Below are 16258 nucleotides of genomic sequence, written 5' to 3' on the forward strand. Positions count from 1 at the left end.
TATCGTGCTTGGCTCGTTTTGTCATTTCATTCGACATTCTTGATTTTATTGACAAAGTACATTTTTTTGACGGAAAGTGGGACGTTTCTTAAATGAAAATTTTTACATTTCGATTTCGCTTCGTAATATCTCTGCATTATAAAACATGTAGAGCAAAAATAAACATATTTTCTTTATATAAATCAAACTCAAACTATTGATTATATATATATAAGAACTAATAAGAACTAGTAAAAACTCGATCCGTTCAGGGGTTATTGAGAACTGATAATCTTAGATATTCTTGATTTCGACTCGCGTATAAATACGCGGTATGTCTCGCTATTGCTGTGCGTGATCTTTGCTTCGCATGACTTAGCGCAAGACACTATTGTGTCTCTTGATTTTTGTAACATGTACTCTAGTATCAGTAACATAATAGTAAGCTGAAGAAGATCCAGATCAATAAAACGGTCCAGAACATTAAGAAACGATGTTTATCACTATATTCTTGGCATCAATGTTTATTTTATTGGTATATTATTATTACGTACATTATGGAAGAAACGGACGACTGGTTAATCTTTTACCAAGACCACCGGGCCATTCGATTGCTGGAAATGCATCACAGGCATATATTTCAGCAGGCAAGTATAAAATTTTTAATCTATTTACATTAATTGATAGATGACTCGTTATTCATGCATACATACAAGAAAAAATTAAATTCATAAAAACTTATGATCTAGAACGTAGTATACCTATTAACAGTACGCAAATTACATATCTTACAAAGCTAAGACTTTTCTCTTGGCAATATCCATTTGCAAATCATTATCACAATTATTATTTGTCTATTTTCAACGTATTTGAGTAAAGATGTGATGAAATAACAATAAAATTAATCCCACTAAACCTTTTGTATCGATATTTATAATATATTTTTCAGAGGAACAATGGAAATTGATGTGTAATCTATCAAATAAGTATTATCCCATTTTTAAATTCCGGATTTTTTTCATGTATGGTGTTGCTATCCGTCATCCAAATGATTTAGAGGTAATAAAAGAAATTCAATTATGTGTAGATATTACAATTTAGTCAGATTTAGGAATTTTGTGTTTCACAAAAAGATTTTTGCTTGTAAAAAGATTTCTTAAAAAGATTCATTAAGTACTTTTTGAGTTATTTTATATTTTATAATCTGACATATTTTGATATAAAAAATTAAATATCTCGTAAAATATTTAGTTTTCGATAATCTTACCGTAATACTTTTATGTACAGAATAATGAGACAAATTAACTAATGCAAAAAAGCTGTGAGATAAGCTACAAGAACATGCGATAAAAAAAGGGGTTTTCATTTGAAAAATCAAAGTTGACCTTGAATTGACCCTCAAGGTCAAGTTCAAGGTCAAGTTCAAGGTCTCCATTCGATAGAGCATATCCGAATTACTTAAAAAATGTTTGCGATTTTTGATAAAAGCCATTTATTTATTTTCATTTTAGAAGTGGTGTACGGATGGTCTGGGACACTCTGTATATATCGGCTCTCCTAAAGGCGATGTCCAATTTACACAAATCATCGCTTGCCACTCGGCCACGAGTATTCTGGAATGCACGATCTATACTTTATATAAGAAAACGCGCATTAATTAAAGTTGATACGTAACAGACGGATATATGCGCACATTGAATAACTCTGATAAATTTCGATGGATCTGAATAAAATCTTGTATCCTAAGTAAAGTTAGGTTCTTTTTGGACGTATGGTTTTATAGATGCGCGATATCAAAATTATGACTCCGGATTCGAATTCAACAACCACAAAAACGATTATACCGATTTTTGAAACGTAATCGATCTTACCAATTTTGGTACAGAAAATGGCTCAAGCACGAAAAAAAAATTTTCGCTACAATAGCTAATCATGATTTCCAAAATAAAACTCTAAACTGCAGCAAAACGGTTTGCGGTTGGACCTAATAAATAGGTGTCAGCGCTAGGATGTTTGTTGCCCATTTATTACGACTGAAATCTAATTACCATACGCAGTTTTTATCTAATTTCTTTTCCGTGAGTGTTAACCGGTTTAACTAGTTTGCCTTTCAAGATATGAAACTTTTATTATTAATACGTTCTTATTTTTAGCTGGACGAAGTACAGTATAGTCTGGCTATAATTACAGGCTTCAGATCTTTATAGCTAGCAAATATTTGTTTTACTGATCCATGTATCTGCTTAGGCTTAAAAATATTTGCAATTTTATTTTAAACATATAGTGAGTAGAGTTTCAACTATTTATCGCATCAAGTGAATCTCTTAGATAATCGACAGTATTTGTGTAAAATAAAAATTTTATAACATTTTATTGTAAAATCCAAACAATATTTAATAATATCAAAATAAGTATAAACGCGTCATTCTTACATACAAGTTTTCTCATATATCGCAAGTTGTTAGCTTGATCCAATTATTATAATATTATTAAATATATATTATATTATTTTTACGGAAACTTTTAACAATTAAATGAACAATAAAAATAAAAAAGATTTTTGTAACGTGTATTCAAGTATCAGTAAAATAGTAAGCTGAAGAAGATCAAGATCAATAAAACGGTCCAGAACATCAAGAAACGAGTTTATCACTATACTGTTGGCATCAATGTTTATTTTATTGGTTTATTATTATTACGTACATTATGGAAGAAACGGACGACTGGTTAATCTTTTACCAGGACCACCGGGCCATTCGATTGCTGGAAATGCATCACAGGCATATATTTCAGCAGGCAAGTATAAAATTTCTAATCTATTTACATTAATTGATCTATTTACATTTATTGATAGATGACTCGTTATTCATGCATACATACAAGTAAAAATTAAATTCATAAAAACTTATGATCTAGAACGTAGTATACCTATTAAAAGTATGCAAATTACATATCTTACAAAGCTAAGACTTTTCTCTTGACAATATCCATTTGCAAATCATTATCACAATTATTATTTGTCTATTTTCAATGTATTTGAGTAAAGATGTGATGAAATAACAATAAAATTAATCCCACTAAAACTTTTGTATCGATATTTATAATATATTTTTCAGAGGAACAATGGAAATTGATGTGTAATCTATCAAATAAGTATTATCCCATTTTTAAATTTCGGATTTTTTTCACGTATGCTGTGGCTATCCGTCATCCAAATGATTTAGTGGTAATAAAAGAAATTCAATTATCTTTGAATATTACAATTTAGTCAGATTTAGGAATTTTGTGTTTCACAAAAAGATTTTTGCTTGTAAAAAGATTCCTTAAAAAGATGAATAGAAAAAATATCGATATATACTCGATCGAAACTATATTTATAGAAAAGACGATGGGTAAAATGAATTGATTTTTGCCTAAAGAGTGTAGGTTATACATGCAATCTTACGCTTTTTGGGTCGCTGAGTACAATGGGAACAGTTTTATCCGTCTAAACTCATGAGAAAGAGGTCAAAATTTGCCTTAAAGAAACGAATTTGTAACTAACAGCTACATAATTTTTTTTAAAACATCTATATGTCTTTTTTTTTTACACCATTGATTCCTCTCATTATTTTGTGCATAAAAATATTGAGATAAATTCATCGGAAAATTAATATTCTACGAGATACTTCCAAGTTTATGTAAAATTATATCAAATTAAAGTATAAACTATCTCGTAAACTATTCACTTTCTAGCCATCCTGCCCTTATAACTTTTTAAAAAATCTATTAATATAACAAAAATTAGGTTCCATTAAAAAAAAAAAAATGAGTAGGCCCCTCGTTTTGTCCCTTAGGGGTCTTCAACATTTTTCTTTTATCTATTGAATTGTCAGCCGTCGTTACCTCAATATTTATATGCACATAATAATGAGAAGAATCAATTAATATAAAAAAACACATAGTTGTTCTTAAGAATAATTATGTAGTTGCTAGTTACAAATTTGTTTTTTTAAGGCAAATTTTGAACACTTTTTCGCGGGTTTAGATGGATAAAACTGCTAACCATCATATTCAACGACGCCAAAAACATAAAATAACATGTATAACTTACATTACACTTTTTAGGCAAAAATCTATTCATTTTACTCATCGTCCTTTGTCGTACAATTAATAAATCATTTGTAAGATTAAGTGATATAATAAATTAATATTTTTTTCTTAACATATTTTCAATAATGTCAGACGATATTAAGCAATACCAAGCGTACCGAGAAAAGTCATATATATAACTTGTTTCAACCTTGGATTAGCACTGGTCTTTTCACTAGCACAGGTAACATAATAAGCATTAATATATAAGCATACATACTATACTATTACAATTTGCGTTGGATTTTATTTTTAACGATAAACTCTTACATAACTTCTTTTTGTCGTAAAAGGTAATAAATTTGAAAGAAATTCGTAAGTGAAATTATATTGAGAAATGATTCCGCCGTGATACATGTATTCTCAAGTAAATACAATAGAAGTAATAGACGTTTCAAGTAAAAAAGATTTTCAATTAAATAAATTATAGTTTTTTTTTGGCTGCCAATTAATGAAGTTTTAATTACAAAATAATAATTAAATTCAAATTTGTACTTGCAACTTCTTTTGTCGCAAAAATTTTATAAGAAGATTTAAAAAATTATAAAAGAATTTTGCGCGGTATAAGAGAAATAAATTTAAAATAATAATATTATTTGACAATTGCTCAATAAATATTAAACTAAAAAAGAGAATAATCTTATATATTATTATTTTTATTTTATTTCACAATTTGCACTATTTTAATTTTGTTGTAGGCGCTAAGTGGCATGCGCGACGAAAATTATTAACGCATGCGTTTCATTTCAATATATTGACTCAATATGCTGATATATTGATCCAGGAAGGCGATTATATGACGAAATCTTTGAAAGATGTTGGGGGGGCAGTTGTAAAAGATTTAGTACCATTTATTAGTGAACATACGCTGAACGCCATATGTGGTAAGATTTCTATAAAGTTCTTATTGTTCTGTTGTATAGATGATTTCGTTCTAAATGATATCATAACTTAAGATTTCATAGCTTAAGAAGATAATTTGTTCGCATACAAAGTATCGATGCTGCAGAAAAAATAGATAATATCCGATTTTTTATACATAAAGCTACCGATGAAATATTCAATTGTAAATATCTTCGACTGTATATCCGGTTTTATATAATACATGCACTTGCAGAAACTGCCATGGGAATCTCTCTGCGAAAATTCAATGAGTTCCAGCAACAGTATCGAAATGCGGTTTACGACATAATAGAACTGATATGTTACAGGTACTTCATGTATATAATAAATAATTGTATGATATATTTATAAGCTTTTAAGTTATGATTGTGTGTGATATATATTTTCTATATATATTTTGAATAACAAATTAAATATTGAATAATCATGTAAAGATGAACAATTAATTTGAAATGTTTAAAGCGATAATTAAAAATCAAAATCTATTCTAGGTTAAATGTTTTATTTTAAAATGAAAATTGTTTGTAATCTTTAAAATGTTGAAAATATTGTAAATGTTAAAATATTGAAATATTAAATAAACTAAGTTGTGCTATACAATCTGAAGAGACATTATCTTCGATTTTTGAAAAAATCTATTGTTAAAACAAAAATGTTTTTAGAAGATTCTAAATATCTTTTCTGTAACATAGTTTTAAATTTAATTTTTTGCGTGTATTTACTATAATCAATGAGATTACTTAAAGATTACCGTAAGATTTTATAGCGACTTTAAATAAGGCTTTTACAAAATTACGTCATTATTGAAATTATAGTTTTATTGAATTATGATTTAGAGCAATCAGACCTTGGTTCCATAACGATTTGTTGTTCTCATTATCGCCACAAGGGAGAAAGCATAAAAAGATCTTGAAAATATTGCATGGATTTACGGAAAAAGTATGTTATGTATCATTTTATTTTAACTCCGCCACACACACACACACACACGCATACACACACACACACACACACACAAACATTATCTTTTATATAAAATTACAATAAGTATTAATACTACATTATGCTATTAATATTTATGATATAATACGATGTGTGCTATTGTTATTTAACACAAAAAATTATTTAAAGAATTTAATATCGTACTTTTGTGTAGGTCATCGCGGAATGAAAACTTTATCACGAACGCACCAATGGTCGACATTTGAAAAATCTTGAAAATAACAAAGAGACAGAGATAGATGTCGAAGTATTTGGAAGTACGTAAAAAATCGGAGCTAATATTTAAGTTTGATTACGCAATCGAACATTAAATTATGCCTGTAATATTTATACTAAACACATAATCACACGGCATAATGGAACATATGTCTGCTGTAAAATTGAATCATTATTATTTTTAATAGAAATTCTGAATTTTTAAACAAAAACATTGTTATATCATTAAAGCGCGATATGCAAAAGTAAAATTGACGCTAACGCATTTTTTATTTCTAGTTAAAAAAAAACGGCTAGCCATGTTGGATCTCTTAATAGCGGCATCTCGAGACAATTTGTTGACTGATTTGGACATCAAAGAAGAGGTCGATACCTTTATGTTTGCGGTATGTATCTGAATCTTTTTTACTAATTTTTTGTACATAATATCTAAGCACATTTAACTGTATGACGATATGACGATGATTACAGGGTCACGATACTACAGCGATGAGTATGACATTTGCTTTATTGCTGTTAGCTGAACATAAAGATATCCAGGTACTTTTTTCTCAGTATATTGCGATATACACGACTAAAAAAAAATAGAGAACACTTTTTATACTCTAAAAATTGAGCTATGTTCAAACCGTTAAAATTCGACGAAAAATCATAGTAAATAAAAAATTAAAAAAGCAGTTTGAAGCTTAAAGTTTCAACTTTAACGTAATATTGTTGGTTTTTAAAACTTTTTTATTTTTCTTGTTCTGTACTTTAAGAAGGAACTTATTGTTTTGTTCCATAAAATTATGTTTTTTTTGACATTTTGCGGCTCGACAAAAGAATTTCTCTCAAAAATTCAATTCAAGTTCCATAACCTACAATATTTTAGCTACAAAATGCTTTGTTTTAATTTTCCTACCATTTTTTTTTATCAAGTTACACGATTTTAAAACTAAAATTGTATTTTCTAAAAATGAAAAAATAAAAAAATTTTATAAAACTGTTGATATCACGTTACAGTTGAAACTTTAAGCTTCAAAACGTTTTTCAATTTTTTGTCTACAATGATTCTTTGCCGAGTATCGACAGTATTTCTATTGTAAAAATACAGGTTTAGTTTCAAAATCGTGTGATTTGATAAAAAAAAATCATAGGAAAATTTTTAAAAAAGCATTTTGTAGGCAAAATGTTATAGTTTATGGAACATGAGTTGAATTTTTCGAGAGAAACTTTTTTATCGATCTGCAAAGTGTCAAAAAAACATAATTTTAAGTAACAAAACAATAGATTTTTGTTTTAAAACCGCAGAAGATGAAAGATAAAAAATTTTTTAAACCATTTTTTATAAATCACCAATAGGTCGTTAAAATTTAAACTTCAAGCTTCAAAATGCTTTTTTAATTTTTTGTCTATGATGTCTTTTTCGTCGAGTTTCAGCGATTTGAATATAACCCTATAATTTTTAAGGTATGAAAAATGTTCCCTATTTTATTTTTTATTTATTTATTTATTTATTTATTTTTTTTAGTTGTGTATTATTTAATTTGCGATTTTTATTCAAAGTAATACAGATATCAATCTTTTGTTGCAATGTATTTTGTCATTTATTAAAAATTTATTTGTATCTATACATATAAAAACCAAAATATTATAAAATACAATTAAATTATTATCCATGACACAGGAACGTGTGAGGATTGAAGTCGATACCGCGATGCAAGAGAACGGAGGCAAACTTACCATGAGATCATTGCAAAATTTACCATATTTAGATAGATGTTTAAAGGAATCGTTACGTTTATATCCTACCGCATTTTTTATATTACGAGATGTTCAAGAAGATGTAAAATTATGTAATTAATGACTTTTTTTGCTCCAAATATCTTTGAACATGTCACATTTTACAGAATATATATTATCGAATGTAAAATAAGTTTACTTGCTTTTAAAATTTAAGAATACAATATTATGTTCATGTTATTTCTCAAAAGAACTCTTAATTTCATGAATTTTTATATTTTCTAATTTTATAATATACTTTTCACAGATTCATATGTCGTACCTGCTGGAACAATCTTATATCTTAATATCTACGGAGTTCACAGAGACCCCAATTTTTGGCCAAATCCAGAAGTATTTGATCCGGATAGATTTTTGCCGAGAGGATACAGAATCGTCATCCTTATTCTTATCTACCGTTCAGCGCAGGACCGAGAAATTGCATAGGTAAATTGCTAGCGATTTTTTTTTCTTCTTATCGTCGATAGTTTTTGATAAGACTACGAATTGTAGGTCAACGATTCGGTTTGTTGGAGATGAAAGCTATGATTGCTCCTTTGGTGCACAATTTTTACCTGGAGCCCATAGATTATTTAAAGGATATCCGGTTAAAGTTCCATGTATTGATTCGTCCTTCTCATCCGGTTCATATAAAGTTTATTCCGATTAGCCGCAAACAAACTTTGCAAAACTAACATGGATACCACATAAATGTAAGAAACTGATGAAAATGTTTTATAGAATCTTACAAAAAATGATCTTACCAAATGATCTTACCAAAATGATCCAATATGTAATTGTGTGTATATTTTACATTAAATATATTTTACTTCTAATTAATTCTTCTATAATTTTTATGTGTGATCTTTCTCTCATATATTTTATTACTTTCGGATCTTCATATTTTTTTTACATTAATTAATATTTAATATTTCAAAAATATCAAATAAGAAAAAAAAATTTATAGTGCTCATATCTTTCTCTGTTTCTAATAAATTTCCATTATTATTACGCTCTTTAGTTGAAAAACGGCTATGAATATAGAGCTCAAATTCTTATTGTCAGTTCACAAAGATTTGTTTTCTGGTACATGAATCTACTTGGAGAGATTTACAATTCCATTTTAGTAGTGTTTCAATTGATCGTCGCATCAGCGATTTTATAAGGTAATCAGCAATATTTGTATAGAATAGAAGTATTGTATAGAATAAAAGCAGTATTGTATAGAATAAAATTTTATAACATTTTCCCTTTCTAAAAAAGACATGTTAAGCCGATTCTCGCAAGTATTGTTGCCTCTTTTCCGCGATGCTGATTGGTTATCTCGATGCTGCGCTGTGCATTACTTCATATCGATAAAAGCCTGTCATGGTTGAGCGACGCATTTTGACAATTCAAATAGTGACGGTTCAATTGATAAAATCGTGTAATTTTTCAATTGACATTCTGAGGAAAACGGAGAATTAGAGTTAATATGTAAGTAATTATATATATATATATATATATATATATATATATATATATATATATATATATATATATATATGTATGTCAAAGGGCTATTTTGGCGACATTTAAAAAATGAATATTTTATTGCATACATAAGAGTACATTTACTTTCTAACGCATAAATTACTTTTATTTTTAACATAAAATGTACTAGTACATATGTATTAGAAATAAATTACCAATTGGCTAGTACAACGACAGTACAAAACTATTTACAATAATATATCATATGATTAATATGACGACAATATTATTTTTCATGAAACGATTAATTTAACGACATTCTATATATCAACTATTTTAAAATACACAAGTAAATTTCAAACACAATAAAAGAGTAAAAAAGAATTAATGAAAAAAATATAAAGAATTAACAACACAAAATTACTTTTGATGAAAACTACTTTTAAGTCGATTTTAATTTTAATTATTACAAAACTATATTATAAAAAACGACATCCGACGATTGGAAAGAGATAAACTCTGAACTAGTAAAGCCATTTCAATTATAAAGGATAAACTTCATTATTGCTTCAACAAATATTGAATAATATAAGTTCATAGATAAATGTTGATCATTCCATTATAGATTACAAAATTATATGTACAGAGACTTTAATATTGAAGTTAGTTCTAGTTTAAAAGATTTTTCGTGCTTTGTAATGGATTACTTATTTATGTGCAATAATATACATATATGAAAGAGAGATACACATATATAGTACATATAATAATATATAAAAACAACATGCTCTTTATAAAAGTGTGATATGTTAAAGCACTGTCTTCCATGATTTATTCAATAACTGAAAATCAATATACAAATGTCATTTCAATCTTCTAATACTATCACCAATACAAAGTTCTTATTATTTCAATTATCAATATAAATGAGTGTTGATCACTCCACTATAAGTTACAAGATTCTATTAGCGGAGATCATAATATTGAACTCTTGCTTAAAAGATTTTCATGCTTTGTAACGGATTCCTTTTTAACATTCGGTGCTCGGTGGATCTGTGTGTTACAAATTAATATCCATTATAGTTACCTGCTAAAATCAAAATAAATGATAAGATATGATATTAATACATACGAATTTAAACATTTTCCTTTGTATAATAATCTTACCTATATAATTGTTATTACCAAAATTCAATCCTTTTTTCAATTTAATAGAAAACACAATATTTACATTATTATTTCATAATGTAGTTGCACAATCCAAGTATCGCTGATGAACTTTAATCTTGCTTCAACAGATATTGCAAGTTGATGAATAAGCGTTGATCATTCCATTACAGATCACAAGATTCTATTAGCGGAGACTATAATATTGAACTCTCGCTTAAAAGATTCTCGTGTTTTGTAATAGATTGCTTCTTGATATTCAATGCAAGCTGGATCTATGTGTGGTTTGCAAATTATTTTATACATTATTGTCGTCTGCTAAAATCAAAATAAACATGATGTAATATTAATAGATATGACTTTAAATCATTTTCCTTTGTACAACAATCCTGCTCATATAACTATCATCGTCACAATTCAATCTTTTTTTCAATTTAATAGAAAACACAATACTTAAAAATATTATGTGAATTATGAAAATATAATAAAATTACTCACTTTAATTATAATGTACCTCGTTGCAAAATTTTTAGAATTTATTGCACATTCCTATAATACCCAAACACTTTAACGAACAAAATGTTTATTCAATGACACTTTTCTGTAAGATTAGAAAATCTAAAAAGCTTACAGATATATATTTTGAAAAACTATAAAAATAATAACTAGATATAAATATAATAATAGAGAAACACGCGAGGTTAAGATAACTGTCATGTACCTTGTTGCAACATTTAAGAATTTGTTGTACATTCTCATGGCACCCAAACACTTTCATGCAAAAAATGCTTATTCAATGACACTTCAGTAAGATCAGAAAATCTAAAAAATTTACAAATATATATTTTGAAAATATAAATGCGATCATACTAAATATAAATACAGAAAAAAATACGCGAGGTTAAGATAACTGTCATGTACCTTGTTGCAACATTTAAGAATTTGTTGTACATTCTCATGGCACCCAAACACTTTCATGCAAAAAATGCTTATTCAATGACACTTCAGTAAGATCAGAAAATCTAAAAAATTTACAAATATATATTTTGAAAATATAAATGCGATCATACTAAATATAAATACAGAAAAAAATACGCGAGGTTAAGATAACTGTCATGTATGCAGTAGGTAATATAGGCTACGCTACGATTGGAAAAAAAACTACAGATGTTCCGAAAAACTGCATTAACCAATTATGATAAAGAAATTTTATAATCTTTTAACTTCATTGACCAACCACCAAAATATTATGCATCTATATCGACTAATCTCTTATCGACCACAGTCATAGAAAAAACATTGTTAGAAAATTTTTATTATTTATTTATAAATAGATTATTTTTTGCATAAATTAATACGTTATTCAGAAAGAGTACCGGCAATAATAAATAACTTCGGTCTAAAACGGCAATCGCTAAAGAAACCGATATCGTCCAACGACTGCATTTTTTCCGTACTTTGTATTGTTGAAATTATAGCATTAAAGTGTTAAAAGTTGTATATTTATGATTCTTAAAACATGATAGCACGACGAAATTTTTTACATTATCGCCAATATTTCTCGTGCAATATAAATTTTTCTCCTTGATTTCGACTACCGCCAAAGATATCGGTGTTAATGGAGAAAGACATTATTCTACATGATCTCCGCTAAAAGAATTGACGCATTAAATTTTAAAATTAATAAAGCTGTTACGATTATTAAAGCGATACAACGGGCCAAAATCGCGTTGCCTTTGCCTCGCATTTGCCTTGGTCCTTCGCGTCTAATGAATCTATCTCTTAAATCACAGCAATTTTTAAAGAAATTGACGCGTTGTTCAAGAACTACATTATTTTACTGTATGCTATTGAAATTACGCCATTAATATTTTACGAATTGTATCTTTTTCTAAGTTGTGTTCATTATAAAGGCGGAACAGCCTTATATAACATCGAGATTTCGGCCCGCTATATCGCTTTAATAATCGTCAGCTTATTAATTTTAAAAATCTAATGCGTCAATCCTTGTAGCGGAGATCATGTAGAATAATGTCTTTCTCGGATAACATCGATACTTTAATGGTAGTCGAAATCAAAACAAAACATGTATCTGACGCGAGGGATACTGGCGATAATGTGAAACCTCGTCGCGCTGTTATGTTTAAAGAATCATAAATATAAAACTATTAAGACTTTAATGCCGTAATTCCAATAATACAGAACACGAGAAAAAGTGCAGCCGTTGGACGACATTGGATTCTTTAGCGATTGTCATGCTTTACACCGAAGTCGTTCTTCTTCTTCCTTTGCTTTTATGGCTACATCCGATCTAATAGAATCGGTACATTCCGGCCAAAAACTGGTTGAGAGTAATAAACAGAAAAAATTCCTCTATAGGAGAGGAAGAAACTCAAAAATAAAGTCCAAAGGACACACGCATAACGTGTCTAAACACGTCCGTTCCCGTCCGCAGGCGGCAAAACGAACACCACGAAGTCGTTATCTACAATCTACACATACAATCGCTCCTTCGAAAAAACTTACTTTTCGCTTTGATCTCGGCTATCATCAAATATAGATGTTATTCGAGAAAGACATTATTGTTCGTGCTCTTCACTATAAGGATTAACGCGTTACCATTTTGAAATAAATATAATTTCGATTATATTAAAAGGACATAGCGGGCCGAAATCGCGACGCCTTTGTCGAGATCGTCCGCGTCAGATACATTATTCGCTTTGATCTCGACTACCGTTAAAGATATCGAAGTTATTGGAGAAAGACATTATTCTACATGATCTCCGCTACAAGGATTGACGCATTAGATTTTTAAAATTAATAAGCTGACGATTATTAAAGCGATATAGCGGGCCGAAATCTCGATGTTATATAAGGCTGTTCCGCCTTTATAATGAACACAACTTAGAAAAAGATACAATTCGTAAAATATTAATGGCGTAATTTCAATAGCACACAGTAAAATAATGTAGTTCTTGAACAACGCGTCAATTTCTTTAAAAATTGCTGTGATTTAAGAGATAGATTCATTAGACGCGAAGGACCCAGGCAAAAGCAACGCGATTTTGGCCCGTTGTATCGCTTTAATAATCGTAGCAGCTTTATTAATTTTAAAATTTAATGCGTCAATCCTTTTAGCGGAGATCATGTAGAATAATGTCTTTCTCTATTAACACCGATATCTTTGGCGATAGTCGAAATCAAGGAGAAAAATTTATATTGCACGAGAGATATTGGCGATAATGTAAAAAATTTCGTCGCGCTATCATGTTTTAAGAATCATAAATATACAACTTTTAACACTTTAATGCCATAATTTCAACAATACAAAGTACGGAAAAAATGCAGTCATTGAACGACATCGGTTTCTTTAGCGGTTGCCGTGTTTTAAACCGAAGTTATCTATTATCGCCGGTGCTCTTTCTGAATAACGTATTTTAATTTATGCAAAAAATAAGTCTATATATAAATAATAAAAATATCCTAATAATGCTTTTTTCTATGACTGCAGTCGATAAGAGATTAGTCGATATAGATGCTGAATAATATTTTGGTGGTTGGTCAATGAGATTAAAAAATTATAAAATTTCCTTGTCATAATTGATTAATGCAGTGTTTCGGAACATCTGTAGTTTTCTTCCAACCATAGCGTAGCCTATATTACCTACTGCATACATGACAGTTATCTTAACCTCGCGTGTTTCTCTCTATATTTATATTTTGTGTGATCGCATTTATAGTTTCAAAATATATACAATATTTGTAAGTTTTTTAGATTTTCTGATCTTACTGAAGTGTCATTGAATAAGCATTTTTTGCGTGAAAGTGTTTGGGTACTAAGAATGTACAACAAATTCTAAAAGTTTTGCAACAAGGCACATTATAATTAAAAGTGAGTAATTTTATTATATTTTCATAATTCACATAATATTTTTAAGTATTGTGTTTTCATTATTAAATTGAAAAAAAGACTGAATTGTGACGATGACAGTTATATGAGTAAGATTGTTGTACAAAGGAAAATGATTTAAAGTCATATCTATTAATATTACATCATGTTTATTTTGATTTTAGCAGACGACAATAATGTATAAAATAATTTGCAAACCACACATAGATCCAGCTTGCATTGAATATCAAGAAGCAATCTATTACAAAGCACGAGAATCTTTTAAGCGAGAGTTCAATATTATAGTCTCCGCTAATAGAATCTTGTGATCTGTAATGGAATGATCAACTTATTCATCAACTTGCAATATCTGTTGAAGCAAGAATGAAGTTCATCAGCAATACTTGGATTGTGCAACTACATTATGAAATAATAATGTAAATATTGTGTGTTTTCTATTAAATTGAAAAAAGGATTGAATTTTGGTAATAACAATTGTATAGGTAAGATTATTATACAAAGAAAAATGTTTAAATTCGTATGTATTAATATCATATCTTATCATTTATTTTGATTTTAGCAGGTAACTATAATGGATATTAATTTGCAAACCACATACAGATCCAGCGTGCACCGAATGTTAAAAAGAAATCCATTATAAAGCATGAAAATCTTTTAAGCGAGATTTTCAATATTATGATCTCCGCTAATAGAATCTTGTGACCTGTAGTGGAGTGATCAACACTCATTTATATTGATAATTGAAATAATAAGAATTTTGTATTGGTGATAGTATTAGAAGATTGAAATGACATTTGTATATTGCTTATATATTTGATCTTTTTTATTTATAGTGAAATTTGTACATTGGAAATAATAAATTTGTCTATGGAGTGAATACTATTGAGATAATTTTGTAACTACATTATGAAAAAGTATGTTTAAGTTTTGTATGTTTTTACTTATTGAATTTAAAAGAAGAGACTAAATTGAATTTAAGGAAAAACAAAATCATGATGATGATAATTGCATATATAAGTATGATTCCTTTACAAAGAAGAAAATCTTAATGTCTTACTGTCTATTAATACTATATATGTTTATTTTGATTTCAACAGGCAACAGTAATAAATGAATATTAATTGGCAAAACACGCACAGATCTAGCGTATGTCAAATACCAAGAAGAAATCCATTACGAAGCACGAGAATTTTTCGAACGGGACTTTAATATTATAGTCTCCGCTAATAGAATCTTGTTATATGTAGTGCAATGCTAATTCATTAATTGTCACTAATAGTTGAAATTATAATAACTTTGTATTGTTGATGTATTAGAATATTGAAATGATATTTGTATATTGATTTTCATTTATTGAATAAATCATGGAAAACAGTGCTTTAACATATCACACTTTTATAAAGAGCATGTTGTTTTTATATATTATTATATGTACTATATATGTGTATCTCTCTTTCATATATGTATATTATTGCACATAAATAAGTAATCCATTACAAAGCACGAAAAATCTTTTAAACCAGAACTAACTTCAATATTAAAGTCTCTGTACATATAATTTTGTAATCTATAATGGAATGATCAACATTTATCTATGAACTTATATTATTCAATATTTGTTGAAGCAATAATGAAGTTTATCCTTTATAACTGAAATGGCTTTACTAGTTCAGAGTTTATCTCTTTCCAATCGTCGGATGTCGTTTTTTATAATAT

General features: G+C 28.2%; 1 pseudogene; it reads left to right on the plus strand.

The window, feature by feature from the left end:
- The first annotated feature begins 472 nt into the window (after positions 1-472).
- Positions 473-8711, plus strand: LOC138941935 (cytochrome P450 4C1-like; annotated as a pseudogene).
- The last annotated feature ends 7547 nt before the right edge of the window (positions 8712-16258 follow it).

The sequence above is a fragment of the Polyergus mexicanus genome, unplaced genomic scaffold, assembly GCF_030449975.1.
Source record: "Polyergus mexicanus isolate NDT 795.1 unplaced genomic scaffold, iyPolMexi1.0 SCAF_21, whole genome shotgun sequence".
Taxonomy (NCBI): Eukaryota; Metazoa; Arthropoda; class Insecta; order Hymenoptera; family Formicidae; genus Polyergus; species Polyergus mexicanus.